The 15,365-nt window shown below is 43.7% G+C and overlaps 1 protein-coding gene across 3 annotated transcripts in view; it reads right to left on the reverse strand.

Moving 5' to 3' along the window:
* Window positions 1-692: 692 nt before the first annotated feature.
* KIAA1671 (KIAA1671 ortholog) overlaps window positions 693-15,365 on the reverse strand; it is a 1,398,419-nt gene continuing 1,383,746 nt past the window's right edge. For all 3 annotated transcript variants that reach the window (XM_069619385.1, XM_069619384.1, XM_069619386.1), the window contains one exon: window positions 693-6,099. The gene's annotated coding sequence lies outside the window, so the exon portion shown is untranslated. The remainder of the gene's footprint in view (window positions 6,100-15,365) is intronic.

Here is a 15,365-nt window from a genome sequence, read left to right on the forward strand (position 1 = left end):
TTAAGCAAGCAACCAAAACAGGTTTCCAAAAATGATAAGATGCAGCAAGATCATTACGTATGGAAAAACAGTAGCAGCACAGGCTATTTATACTCTCCTATGACATGTTCTCCAAAGATGATGTTCGGATACCGTATGAAATGCAATATTCTGGCCAATTGCCATTTCTAAACATGGTTCATAATCACTCTGCTGTGGTAGTGTGTTGCGCTTCTGTAATGAGACTAAAAATGTCACTAGCACTAAACTTCTAACTGTATGTATTAACGTCTTTCAAAACACAACATTTAGTTTTAAGTTTGCCAACATCTGCAGTCAAAAAATGCCTTTGCACTTTTTCCACTGCTATTTTGTTTTTCAGGTTAAAGGTGCCCATTATCCAGTACCTGAGGTACTTGTAGAGTGGGCACTCACCATTTTAAATTCTTCTCATGAAGAAAACGTTTCCATTAAATTGGTTTTAAATCTTGTCAGCTCCATGATGGTGAATGCTGTAACATTTTCAAATGTACTAGAGTTTTGTAAGGATATGGTCACTTTACAATTTGTTATTTTTAAACAAATTATATAAAATACAAAATTGTTATAAGTGCAATGTTGCACGTGAGTCACCTAACACTCCTGCAAATGCCATAACCCTCGGACACTTATACAACACACGCCTAAACGCAAATAAATGATTACGAGTCCAGTAAAATGCTAAAAACATGTTTATTTATATAGCGTGCGGTTTAAAGGAAATTCCCAAATTGCGATAACAAACATGAAAATATTAGCAGTACAGTGAATAAAAATGTATTCTAGATAAAATATACAAGGAATGAATTCTTCTCTCACGCAATTGGGAATTTATACATTAAGTATTTTGATTTGAAATGGTCAAAAAAATTACACCTATAAATGTAAACAATTATTATCACTCTATTCAGATAGTAGGCATAAAATCAAAGGGGATACATCTTTCCTCTCTGAAAAACAGATTAACCATCACAAAATATAAAATACATTTTCTTTCAATTGCATTCCACAATAATTTGTTCAAAGTTACATCAGATCACTCAATAGTGTGTGTTTTAAGCCGATTGGTAGTTAAGTTAGCTGCTACACAAATACCATCAGTGCATTGTTTCAGTATAGATCATGTAAGTTACATGTGATGTCGTATATATATATTACACCAGACTGAGCTCATGAGTGCACACAAACACACGCAAAGGGTAGCATGTGCCCTTTTTTAGCACTAACAATGTCTGAGTGTACAGATAGGCTGCCACACTATACATAAAATGGAGTACATAGGGGGCATTAAGGTGAAAATGATGAGGCGGTTGTTCAGTTTATAAATTATGCAATTATTGGCTGTAAAAAAGGAAAATAAAAATATCACATGCTACTACTCTAGATCTACTTTAAAAAAAACGCAAACCATTCCCCTTTGTACGTTTTTGGAATGTAAACACTGCAAAGCGTGTACAGCAGTGTAAAGATGCACTGTGCTTCCCACATAATTCCACCCAAAGATTACAAATATCATAAATACATTAGATTGCAGTGGACATTGGCAGCTGGTGTTCCGTCAGTATTAGTCAACGTTTGCGCCAAGTTCAGAGAAATCCAAGGTAAAAAAAAAGGCACTGGCCAGAGTCTCTGCTGGATACTGTGAGCATGAAGTGTTCATCAATGGCAGAAGGTTGTAGTCCACTGTTGAAGTACCAACCTTCTCTTTGTGGATATGGGACATGCAAGTTCCATTTCAAAGACAAAAGAAGTCCAACAGAAACAAATAACACAAAAGAAGACTGCTGAAATGCTCGGGGCTCAATTCTCTCTAATAAATGTTCTAAAAACCCTCTCTGGTATGTAAAAATATAAATGTGCAAGGTCCATGAAACCTGGATGTTTACACCTGTGAAGTGGAAAGTTCAACAGTATACTTCAACAGCATTTTGTTTAACACTATATTTATTCTCATCTGCATTACTATACACATGATATAGGAACAGAAGGGGCAGTAAGTAGCTCTAAATTGCCATTTAAGCGCCTCAATGTTCACTGCTGTAAAATCCAATGCAAACAATTTTAACGACTAATGTATTCCCGTTTGCTGCCAGAAAATACCAATTGATTCTTTCTTTTAATTGGGGATTTGTACATAATCTAGACAACGTGTTGTTGGAATTGATTTTGTGTGATAAGGAGAATCAAAGTTCCATGAAGTAGACACTCAAGTGTCCATTTTGTCCACGTCGTGCAATCATGATGGACATATGGGTTTAATGAGAATAGGTCCAAGTTGTGAAGTAGTAAAACTGATCAAACAAATGCCTGGACTCTCAATAGAGAAAATCTCAATAAGTGAAATTCGATTCAAACATCCCGGCAAAGATAAGAGTATTGTGCAAAGCAGGGAATGCACCTTTAAGTAACAACTTAAAGAGATGCAATTGGATACAATCATTGTATTGGCCATCTATGGAATAATTACCATTGAAAGCAATTGCCCTCAAGAGGCTGGGTCCTTACTAAACGACAGACCAATTCAGTTTGAAATTACACAGATGAAATTGTGAATAACCATTGTTGTTTTGAAGTATACTATTTAGGGCCTAATTTAGAGTTGGGTTGAGTAGAGAATACCACCGGACGTTACCTCCTTCAGTAGGACTTCTGAAAATAAGCCCAGTTCAGAGTTTACCACTGGCGGAGGTGAAATCTCTGGCAACCTTCACATTTTCTTTAATACGTGAAAGGATTTATTGTGACACTTGTATGAATTACATGGGTAAGGTGGTGAAAGGGGTGCTTCAGAGCTGGCCATCTTCTCATCCCTTAAAATGGCACCAATCTACAACCTTGTTTACTGTATTGAAGGAAACTGCCTGGGCTCCCATTCTGTACAGTTAGAAAAGTCAAGAAAATATCTTGGGCCATTCTGGAACTTTAACCACCACTTATGAGGTGGAGGTAAAAGTAGACAGATTTTGTCACCTAGAACATCGCCGGCAGTATTTGACCCAACCTGAATTGGGTAGATGGTAAAATCTAACATTGTTTGGCAAATACCACCACATTTACTGTTACCACCAGACTCTAAATGAGGCCCCAAGTCACGATATATTTTGAAGGCATTTGAGTCTCTATGTACACCATGTGAAATCAGACTGTGTCGTACTTTTTTGGGCACATGGTTAAAAAATGTACATGGCTATCTACTGATATACATTTTGTGGTTAGGCCCATTTTAGTTTGGTTTCTTTACTCACTAATCAGAGTGTATATTATGTATTTGGTGATTACACTTGCTGATTGCACGTGGACTAGAAGAATACGTGTATCTAAAACATCATTTTGAATGTGGTAATTTTACAGTCCTCATTTTAAGCCAGGTACATGCACATTTTCTGTGATAGGACAATGCATATAAAAATATGTGTTCTAAATGTCACTTATAAAACAAGGGGTGTGCACAGGGCTATGTGTGGCGATCTAGTGATATCAGATAATTAACATTATTTTTTTCACAAAACATTTTTATGAGGAGTCAAAAGAACAGATATGTATTGACATAAATCCGGTCACAAAGTAATCCAAATTGACTTGTTGCTGCGTATGGATTTATACTGCATATCGATCAGATGTAAAATATATTCTATTCAAACAAACTACTTTTTTACAAAGGATTTGTACATCCAATTTATGGTTTGTACTACACCTCTCCACTTGTTATTTCTTAGTGCTACTTTATGAATTGGCACGTGATATATGGCAGATACAATCTTTTAAAGTAACTGGCACCTACACCCTTTGGTTAGCAATTACATGTTCTTCACAGGTTCTTAGAAATGTTTCATACTAAAACTTCAAAAGATTTTCTGGTGTCTTCATATTATCGTGGGATAAATAAATCAGACTGAAGGTAATCTTTGCAATATTATCATTGCCATTTTTCCAGTTTTATGTTACAGTATACATTATACCCAGATTTTCTGTTTAGCGTAAACATAACATTGTGCTTGCGATGCAAATCTAGCCAATCATGGGGGTGCTAAAAGTGCTGACCAGCAACTACTTCAGCCTTTTTTTCCTGCATTATAAGGTTTGCTGTGGGTGTGCCATATATTCAGAATTCCTAGCATACATCTATGCTCTGACACTTGGAAATCCTCAAACTGTGGATCGGATTACAAATAAGAATTTGTCCAAAAAGAGTGTGTTGCTGTGATGGCATAAAACTAAGGAATCATACTAAAAATACTTTTTCCCAGGTCACCAAATTAGGTCCCTTGATATTTTGTGTGGATTAATCACCAATACATTCAAAAGAGTGGTCACTCTGAACTTAATGACCAATGAGTAAAAATGAATTTATGGACATGTTTGTCAGTATACCCATCATTCTATGTACTCACACACAGAATGTCATTACATGTGTAGGTTCCCATCTGATAGCTCATATAACGTGCAGCAGGAAGTGGTTTCTTACCAGCCTAACTATATGCCATTTCTGGAAACTATCAATAGATTGTCAAGATATTGTTTTCAAATAAGAGTACGGTGACAACGAGTGGGATGGAAAGGTATTGGTGGAAGGGGGTTGATGAACCTTAAACGTAGGATCATTCTTCTAGTATGACTGGTACATGTTTTACCGCAAAATGCATGGGGGGGTCACAGATGTTGTATAATATCTTCAATTCACACCAATTAATAAAGAGACTGAGGGGAAAGACAATTTTGAGCCCCCACACTATGAGGCCTTATTTCATGGCTGCTGTGCCCTTCTCAGTGGCACTTTACTAAATGTGTACCACGAGGAATGATAAAACAGGCTACAGAAGATGTGACCACTATAGTAAGAAAGTATATTGTAAATCATACAATGCACATTTACCATTTTCCTCAAGCAAGGAGGGTCTACTACTTATGCACGATTTAATATAAAGGGTTTAATATGAAATCCTTGTTGAAAAAGTGACAGTTCCTAACGTTATTAAAAGTGGAAACCTAGTCACTAACACCATCCTTTGGCCTAAAGTAAAAAAAGAAAGAAAACATTTTTAATTGAATGAGAACTATATGAACTAGAGATTTCTTTTTATACGTTATCCCACTGTGCAAGCAATAATGTACAGACCAGAAAAATAAATATGTACAAAGACACACAAAATCTTCATTTTGTGGGACAACCTGAGCTTCTTCTAAAATAGTTTACCCAAGATAAATGAGAATTAAAAAGTGTGACGCAACTATATGAAGTTTCCCTTCTTCATGTTTCTAATTTATAAAAAAGAAAAATATGTACATCTATTTAAAATGATTACAATTATTGCTTTGTTTCATCCTAACAAAATATTTAAAGAGTCTAATGAGGCAACTGTGCCATGTTGCAACAAACAACCCCACTTATGAAATTAACGATGTATATTTTGTTCAACTGAAACGCGTGTCTTAATTTTGCTGATCAGTGTCTGCTAATATTGCTGATAAGTGTTCCTAAGAAGTACCATCTAAAACCAAAACATATTTTACAAAAATGTGTTTTTTGTTTTCTTATGGCAGTAAACATTTTGTTCTTTCACTCAATTTCCAGGACACAAAGAACTTTACACACTGAAATACAATTTTGTAAGCGGACAAATATGATAATTCCACTTTTAAATTTAGATTATCATAAACAAATACAAATTTAGCTTTAAACTTGACATGCCATGTGCAAGCTGCATTTTCAAGTTACTGGAAAGCTCTGAACTGTGTGGAAATGTACTGTAGGTCCTCCTCACGTGTGTGTGTGAACATGGTGTCTGAATACTTGCCCCAAGTCAGAAAATACAAGACGTGGCCTTTTCATGTGACGCACACGCAGCCGTAGTCTCAACTTCAAGTATGAGTTGTATAGTTCTAAAGTGACGATTCTCCCATACAGGACAATATACAACTTTGTAGAGTACGAACAATAAGCAGCTTTTCCCACAAAAATAGGAAGGCACCATGCACATAGCGAACGAGGCAGAAAGCAAACGGCAGCAGGACGTTGATTTTTAGGTTTGATTGAGTTAAGGCTTGTGTTAAACGGTCGGCTCTGTATGTCAAATAAAGAATCTGAAATGAAATAAGGTACAAAGTTACATATGTCATACTTGCAAACCTATCGACATTTGAGATGGAACAATGTGTTTTATATATATGTATACATACACACATTTAATTAGTAAGACACCAAATGCTAAAACAATGCTATAAGGGGCATGCAAGAATATTCACTAAAAGTCTGTGGAGAAAAGGGCGAGAAGGAGGAACAGTCATCAAGTAATTCAAATGTAGGTTTGCTTTAGGAGGTCATATCAGTGCTCGTTTGAACTGCCTATAGCTTTGAAATTGTTCAAGTTCCCAAGGTACGTTGATCCATGGAGGGTTCCTTGGAGGTAGATCAGTGCATTTCCTTTTGATCTTTGGTTTAAATCTTTGTTCGAGAGTGGATATTAGTTGTCTCTAAGGTTGGTAAAGTGGAGCAAGTTAGTCACTTTGTCAGATATTTTTCCATTAGGCAGCCTTGAATTGGTGCCTATTGTCGACTGTGAGCAAGCAAAACTGTTTCTGAGATGGCTGATGTTGTCACTTCTTTTTTTAGATCGAAGGATATTTACGGGGTAATTCATGGATTATTTGTGCCGAGAAAAACCGGATTTGTGCGCCATTCTGCCCTCAAATCTCCGTTTGACAAATGGGGATTTGCGGGCAGAATGGCGCACAAATCCTGTTTTTTTCGGCGCAAATAATCCATGAATTACCCCCCCTTTATCTGCTCTGTGCAGCTGTTTGGTGGGAGGATTTTGGCAAGCCGAGGTTGATCACTTTACAAAAGTCAAGTCTGCTCAGGACCATTGCTTGAATTCAGATGTAGTTTGCATTGAAGACAGAGAAAAGGGGTGATTTATTTTAATTAGTGGTGCTTAAGGTGACCATTACAAAAAAATGTAGTAATCTGATGTAAGGACAACAGAAAAAAAAAATATATATATATATATATATATATATATATATATATATATGTATATATATATGTATGTATATATATATATAAACCCACACACACACGGGATACATTACTCACTGTAATGGTATTACTGAAGCTTGTATCTGCTTAGATTCCCATGCTATGCATAGGCCGACATCTAGTGGAAGCTGCAGAGTATTACAGTTGTTTTCCAAACTTGAAAAGAGACGTTGACAGGGCATGCCAGTAATACTATCTCTAGTGTGCTGTACACTGTACCCATGGTGCTTCACGCGTCGAGGTCCCTTGTTTTGTTTCTGACACGGGGTTGCATGAAGTGTAGCATGAGTACATGTGTAGTAAATCAGATTATGTATCAGATAAAGGCCAGATAAAACCATCTATGCACCTTCTACTCTAAGCGGAGGAAGGGTGGGCGCATGTGAATCTAAGCAGATACAAGCATCAGAAATACAATCACGGTGAGTAATGTATCCCTTCTGAGGCTTGTGGAATCTGCTTCGATGACATGCTATGCATAGATTAGCGAGCAGTGTTTGGAGAAGGTGGTGGGTTGTGAGAAGGTACAGCAGCAAATATATGTTTTAGCACCTCTTCTCCCACCTGAGAATCTGCTTTAGAGGGAGTGCCAATGCAGTAGTGCCGAGTGAAGGTATGTACTGAGCTCCATGTAGCTGCTTTGCAAATGGCGTCCGGTTGGACGTTTGCGATAAAAGCCAAAGTTGCTCCTGTACTTTTAGTGGAGTGAGCTCTTGGTGTTAAAGGCAGTTTTTTGTTTGATAGAGAGTAGCAGAGCTGTATGCATCGGACTATCCATCTGGAGATGGATTTTGGAAATGGGGTCTCCTTCTCTGCCTGGAGCTACGGAGACTCACAGTTGGTTTGTTTTCCTTAGCGGTCTGGTTTTGTCTACACAGTAGAGGACTGCCCTCCTTAAATCTAATGTATGGTAGTTTTTTCTCTAAAGAAAGCCGGTAGCTCAATGGCCTGATTGACATGGAACTTTGAAATGAATTTAGATGAATCCTAGTGTGTTTTCTTAATACCAATGTGTCTTTATGGATCACAAAGAAAGGGTTTTGGACTGACAAAGCTTGCAGTTCGTTGACTTTTCTTATGGAGGTGATAGCCACCAAGAAAGCCGTTTTATACGTGAGATGTTTAAGGCTTGACTTATGCATAGGCTCTAAGAGGGGTCCCATGAGCTTTGCAAGTACTACATTGAGGTCCCAGCCTGGAGGCAGGTTTGAAATAGGAGGGTCGAGTCTCTTTACTCCCTCCATGAATGCCTTAATGACAGGTATTTTCCACCATGACACCTTACTCTGGGAGGTGGTGTATGCGATAGAGCCACTATGTGAACCTTTATTGAGTTAAAAACGTACCCCGAGTCTAATAAGTGAAACATGTAATGAAGAATGTGTGATGGAGTACATTCTATCCGGTTTATTTGTTTTGACTGGTGCCAAGTTACAAATCTTCACCACTTGTCAAAATAACAGTGTCTGGTGTTTGGTTTACGTGCCTCCTTGAGGATTTCCATACACCATTGAGGTAGATTTGGATGTCGAAACTCTATGACTTCAGGAGCCAAGCTGCCAAGTTCAAAGAGTGAGGTTGAGGGTATAGTGTTGTTCCCCCGTGCTGGGAGAGCAAGTTGAACAGGCAGGGGAGTTTGATAGGGTCGCACATCGCCAGTTTGCGCAGTCGTCGATTCGGTTGTCTCGCCCACATAGTAGCAACTAGGATTAATGTCATCTGTTCCTTGTGAATCTTATTCACCACTTTGCTCATGAGTGGAGTTGGGGGGAAAAGTGTAGGCGAATTTCCCTGACCACCTTATCCACAGGGCGTTCCCCTTGGAGTCGTATTGGGGAAACCTGGATGTGACGTCTGGGCATTGTTTTTTTTCTCTTGTTGTGAACAAGTCTAGTGAGGGGGAGCCCCATTGTGTAAAAATGATCTGCAACATTTTTGTTGAGCTGCCACTCATGCTCTTCTGGTAGAGGGTCTCTTCTTACGGAGTCCGCTAGAGTGTTGCGTTCCCCTGGAACATGTTGGGAAGTTAGGAAAATGCCCCGTTTGTGTGCCCATTTCCATACTTTCTGCGCTAGCCTGGACAGATTAGAAAAATGTGTGCCCCCCTGCTTGTTTATATAGAACATGGCAGTGGTGCTGTCTGTGAGATTTTGAACCGATGGATTTGGGAGATGTGCCTCAAAGGCTTGGAGCACTTTCAGTACTGCTAGAAGTTCCAGTAGGTTGATGTGGTTCTGTGCTGTGACTTGAGTCCACAGACCACTGTTTCGCCAACCACTGATGCATTGGGCGCATGCGCAATTGTGCGTGTGGGACCAGGTAAATGCATGATGCCATCATTTCGAGCAAGTGCATTGCTTTGCGTACCATTATATGGTGACCGGCTAGATACTGAGGTAGTTGCAGCAGTATGTTTTATACTCTTTCCTTTGATGGAAAGACTAGACCTTCTGTTTTTACGACAGCCCCTAAGAACTGTTTGGTACAAGGCTTGATTTTTTCTCGTTGATAGAGAACCCCAATTGGAAAAGAAGGTTGATCGTTTGTAGGGTATTTAGCTTGCAAATTTGGGGGGTTTCCCCTGTGACCAGCCAGTCGTCCAGGTAAGGGTACACTAGGATTGATTCCCTGTGTACGGTGGGCCGGCACCACCGCCAGTACCTCAGTGAATACCCTTGGAGCAGATGCTATGCCGAAGGGTAGCACCTTGAATTGGTAGTGCTGGTTTGCTATCTTGAAACGCAAGCATTTTCTGTGCGCTGGGATCATTGAAATATGAAAATAAGCATCTTTCACATCCAAGGTTGCCATGTAGTCCCCCCGATTTACTTCTTGTAGAGTCGTCATGCAGAATTTTTGTGGCTTGACATAAGTGTTTACAGGACAAAAACCTAATACAGGGCGCATTGTGAGATCTTTTTTAGGCGTAAGGAATTGCGTTGAATAGATATCCTTTTTTACCTAGTTCACCGGAACGATGTCGACGGCGTCCTTTAATAGCAGCGCTGCCACCTCTTCCAGTAGGATGCACTTCTTTTGACATTGTTTTTTGTCTTGGGGGATGGTACGTGAGATGCTGTAGCAGCTCTATACAAAAACCCCCGCTACGGTTGAAAGCACCCACTTGTCGGAGGTGATTCCCTCCCATACGTGGGTAAAGTGTGTTATGCATCCTCCTACTGGAGTGGCATGGGAGGGTAACCTGTAGCGGGTGGTCATTGTTTTGGGGGGGTGGAGCCGCCTCTGGAAGAGGAGGATCTGCCCTTGCCGCGTGATCTTCTCTGGCCTCTCTGAAACCTTGTGAGGACTGGCCCTGTGGTGAGCCCCGGGATGAGCACTGACCCTGGTTGTACCAAGACCCCCTTTGTGAATTGTGTCCCCTAAAGCAACGAAAATTATAGCCTCCCCACTGACCGGAGGGTTTATTGGTAAGTTGGGCCAGTGACTTTAAAGTGTCGTATTCTTCTTTGGCACTTTGGAGGGCGTCTTTCACTGCCTTGCCGAACAAGACATTTGGATCTATCGGCATGTTGAGAAGAGTATGGGTGAAGATGCAAACCTTGTTTTTTAATGGCCCTGGAGAATGGTTTTAACCCTTAGTTTCCTGTTTTTCAGTTGAGCAACTCTTGGTTGGTGTTCACACGTAAGGTTTATTAATTGGTAAGTATCCAATTGGCGTAGCATGGGCGCTAGATGTATGTAAGAAAGAAGCTAACAAGTGTTTCGACCCAAGTCTTTATCAAGGCAGAGGACAAAGGTTGGTGGTCCTTATAAGGACATCTGGGCCTTGGGCGTTCGGGGTGGTGTCCGTTCTGCTGGACGGCTGGATAGCCAATCTGGTAGTTAATCGGGGTGAATCCCGTCATTCGGCAGTGTGCGCTCCAAGTTGGAGAACGGACACCGCCCAAATACCCTTATAAGGAGCACCCACCATTGCCCTCCACCTTGATAAAGACTTAGGTCGAAACACATGTTGCCTTCTTTCTTCCATGCACCTAGCGCCCATGCTAGGCCAATTGGATACTTACGAACTAATAAACCTTACATGTGAACACCAACCAAGGAGTTGCTAACTTCTTTCAAACTGAAAAACAGGAAACTAAGGGTTAAAACCATTCTCCAGTGCCATTAACAAACAAGGTTTGCATCTTCACCCATACTTGATACCACAGGGAACCTTTTGAGTTTTTTTCCCTAGACAATCCATGTTACAGGCTGCAGGACATATCAGATCTATCAACTCAACCAACTAATTGCGCAGGGGACCATCAGTTCTTCAGAACTTCCTCCAAACCTTACCATGTTGAGAAGAGTAGCCTGTGTCTCAAGCTTAAAGCCAGACTGGCGTAGCCATGGTGGCATTTGATAAGCGTGCCTTCAGCAATTTTTCTAGCCACACTATCAGCTGCAGCTAGCTTATTTTTTTAGAATGCAGTTAGCAACAGCATTCCCTTCCGCCACGGCCGAGACAGAGGTGGGATTTAAGGGGCTCTGGGGCTGAGGCCATTCATTCGGCTACTTGATCCCACTTGTGGCAGTTATAACTGGCCAGCAAGGTGGTTTTGTCACCTGGTAGTCTGCCGAGGTTGCCCACCGTAGTGACTAACATACCCTTAGTCCATAGTCCCCTTTCCTCCATACTGTATGGGTGTCCCTTCCAAGGGATGGGAGACGGAACCTTTTCCACCAGAAAAAACCTTCTTGCCCTTTAAATTTAGAGGCGCGCGGTGGGTTCGGCACAGGGAGGATGCGCTGCCCTGACTCCGCCCTCTAGCGCCACACCTCAGTCCCCATTGACGCATCCACAATAGATTTAACATTGCCTAATGACACCAGTATTATTAGGGGGGAGGTTGGTGGGACGTATGGAGGAAAGGGGACTATGGACTAAGAGTCCGTTAGTCACTACGGTGAGTAACTCATAATTACTCTTACATCCCGTCCCCTTTCCTCCATACTGTATGGGTGATTACAACTGAATGTAGCTACAGGGTGGAGAGGAGACCCTCTTTAAGCAAATAGGTTCCTGAGAACCGCCTGTCGGAAGGCCGCATCAGATCTAGAGCCGGCATCCAGACAGTAATGTTTACAGAAAGCCGAGGGAGAGGCCAAAGTGGCCGCCCTGCATATGACTTGCCAAGGATCATGGCGCTGGAATGCGATGGCCGTTGCCTAGGCCCTGACTGCGTGGGCATGCATGTTGGCCGGAAGTGGATTGTGCTGGCCCTCGTACGCTTCTTTGATGGCAGAGACCATCCAGCAGGATATGGAAGCCTTAATGGCCTGATAGCCTGGTCTTGAGCCTCCAAAAGTGACAAACAGGGTGTCTGACTTGCGGAAGCCCTTCGTCCTGTCCAAGTAGAATTTTAGGGCACTCCTGACATCCAGGCAGTGCAGCACTCTCTGTGCTTCGTCCTTGGGATCGGGAAAAAACATAGGAAGGACTATTTCCTCATTCAAGTGGAACACAGACGGAATCTTGGGCAGAAATGCTGGCTGCGTCCGCATGACTACCTTGTCCATGTGAAAGGTGGTATACGGTTCAGAGGCGACCAGCGCCTGGATCTCGCTGACTCTGCGAGCCGAGATAAGACCGACTAGGAAGACCATCTTGATGGTGACCAGCCTGATGTCCACGGACACCATTGGTTCGAATGGTTTGTGTGGCAGGGCGCCCAAGTCTATGTTAAGGTCCCACACAGGGTGCGGTCTCTTAACGGGCGGGTTGAGCCTAGCGAGACCCGTCAGATGTTTCTTGATTATAGGATTGGAGGAGGAGAAAATGCCCTCCTCTGAGTTCCTGTAAGTCCCAATGATGACAAGGTATTTGCGGCAGGTGTCCACATGCACGCCTGAATGAGCAAGGTGCGCCGTAAAGGAGACCACGTCGTCCAAAGTGCATGCCAAGGGGCCGATACCCTTGGAGTCTGCCCAGTGACAGAATCTGGTCCATTTGCTTTTGTACTGGACCCGGGTGGCTTTGCTGCTGGCACCCTGTATGATCTCCAGATTGGCCTGTGAGAGGCTAAGGTGCCGAAGTGTTACCTGCTCAGCTACCATGCTGCGAGGGCAAGTTTCCCTGGGGCAGGGTGGATGACTCTTCCCCCCCTGCTGCGTCAGAAGATGTGCTGGGCCGGTCGGAAGGTGAATCGGAGGCACCTCCAAGAGGCTGAGAAGCTCCGAAAACCACTGCCTAGCCGGCCACCATGGAGCTATCAGACTAATGAGGAGTCGTCAGAAAGGCATTGGCTTTCATGCCGGTCCACAGGAGGTGAAATGCGTCGCCCAGAGAACCCGGGCCCTGACCTTGCCAGGATGCGAATTGGGGACACTTCTTATTGTGCCAGGTGACAAAGAGATCCACGTGGGGGTGTCCCCACCTCGTGAAGATCTCCTGAAGAATGAGGTTGTTTAGCTGCCACTCGTAATTGTCTGCTCCCAGCCTGCTGAGCCTGTCCGCTTCCAGGTTGGATTCCCCCCCAGAGGTGGACTGCTGTGAGCTAAATGTCGTTTTCTAGGGCCCATTCCCACATGCTGATCGGCAGTCAGCACAGAGGAGAGGATCTGGTGCCTCCCTACTTGTTGACATAGCACATGCTGGTCGAGTTGTCTGTCTGGATGAGGACAACCTTGCCCCTGAGAAGCGGTAGGAATGCTCTGAGCGCTAGCCAGATGGCGTTCAGCTCCAACCAATTGATGTGGTATTCCTGCTCCTGCCGAGTCCTGGTGCCGTGGACTGAGAGGCCGTCCAGGGTGGCTCCCCAGGCCTCGAGCGAGGAGTCTGTGGTGATGGTGGTCTGCGGGGAGGGCGGCCGAAAGGCCTTGCCCGTCCGTCTGTTGCAGTCCCTGGACCACCATTTTAGGTCCGGGTGGAGAGATGGAGGGACGTTGAGGATCTCTGATTGAGAGCCCCTCTCCTGGTTCCAAGAGGCCGTGAAGTGAGGCTGAATCCTCCTCATCCTTAGTCTTGTGTGCAGAACGGCTAATAGGACCACTGCAAGTAGACCCAGGAGATGTTGGTACCACCATGCCGAGGTCACCTTTCTGCTGAGGAAGTGTGCGGTGGCCCTCTTGATGGCCGAAATGTTGTCCTCCGACAGGAAGACCTTCTCTGAGCATGTGTCCCAGATGAGGCCCAGGAAGGTCAGAGACCGCGTGGGCTGCAGCTGTGTCTTCTTGAGATTGAGCGAGAAGCCCAGATCGTGTAGTGTGTTCATAAGGGCATGGGAAGAGTGGAGAACCGCTTCCGGAGATGTAGCCCCGACAAGCCAGTTGTTGAGGTATGGGTAGATGTGGAGACCCTACAGTCTGAGGAAGGCCGCCATGGCATTCATGAGTCTGGCAGACCCTGGGGGCCGAGTTGAGGCCTAAAGGAAGGACCTTGTATTGAAAATGTTAGCCCATGATCCTCAACCGTAGGAAAGAATGATGGGGCTGCCAAATTGGAACGTGTAGTTACACGGCCTTCAGATCCAGGGAGCACATCTAGTTTCCCTTGTCCAATGTCTCCGCTATAAAAGCTGCCGTAATATCCTCTTGAATTTTTGCAGGGGTAAGGAGAGGTTGAGGGTGGAAAGGTCCAGCACAACTCTCAGGCCCACCTGGTTCTTCTTCCAAATGGCGAAAATGCTGGAGTAAAATCCAAAGCCTCGCTGGGAGCCTGGGACTTCCTCCACCGCCTGGCTCTCTACAAGAGACCGGATCTCCGGGAGTTGCTGTCCCAACCTGTGGGAGTGGAGGGGAGGAGGGAGGAGAGGCTGGGATAGGAAGGCGGTACCCTGTGGATACTACGGATAGGATCCAGGGGTCCACGTAATTCTGGTGCAAGAACTGTGCATGCAGAGCAAGCCTGCCCCCCACCGGAGAAACGTGGACCCAAAGGGGCGTGTCATGCCTCCTTTCCCTCGGAGATTGACGCTAAGGAGGGGGATTGGAAAAAGCCATGACTCTCCCCCTCCCCCTTTTGTTGCTTGCGCCGACTTTGAGACGGCGAGTGGTCCGGCTGCTGGATCTGCGTTCCTGGAAGCCGCAGAACCCTCCATATGTACGACCCCTTTCTGAGCGCTGCTGAGATTGGGTGTACGACTTAGGCATGGTCTTTGTAAGGATGGATAAAGACTTTGCCGTTTGTGAGGCGTTTTTCTTTTTGTCCAGCTCCTCGTCTGTAGAGGAGTGGAAGAGGGCCCCCCTCCCTCAAACGGTAGATCTAGAATGCACTCCTGGACATCCGGGTTGAATTTTGTTGCCTGGAGCCAGGCTGTTCTTCTCATGTCTATGGCAATACAGATGGCCCGGCCTGAGGTATCGATAT

Source organism: Ambystoma mexicanum, chromosome 10 (assembly GCF_040938575.1).
Source record: "Ambystoma mexicanum isolate Mex_15411 chromosome 10, UKY_AmexF1_1, whole genome shotgun sequence".
Classification (NCBI taxonomy): Eukaryota; Metazoa; Chordata; class Amphibia; order Caudata; family Ambystomatidae; genus Ambystoma; species Ambystoma mexicanum.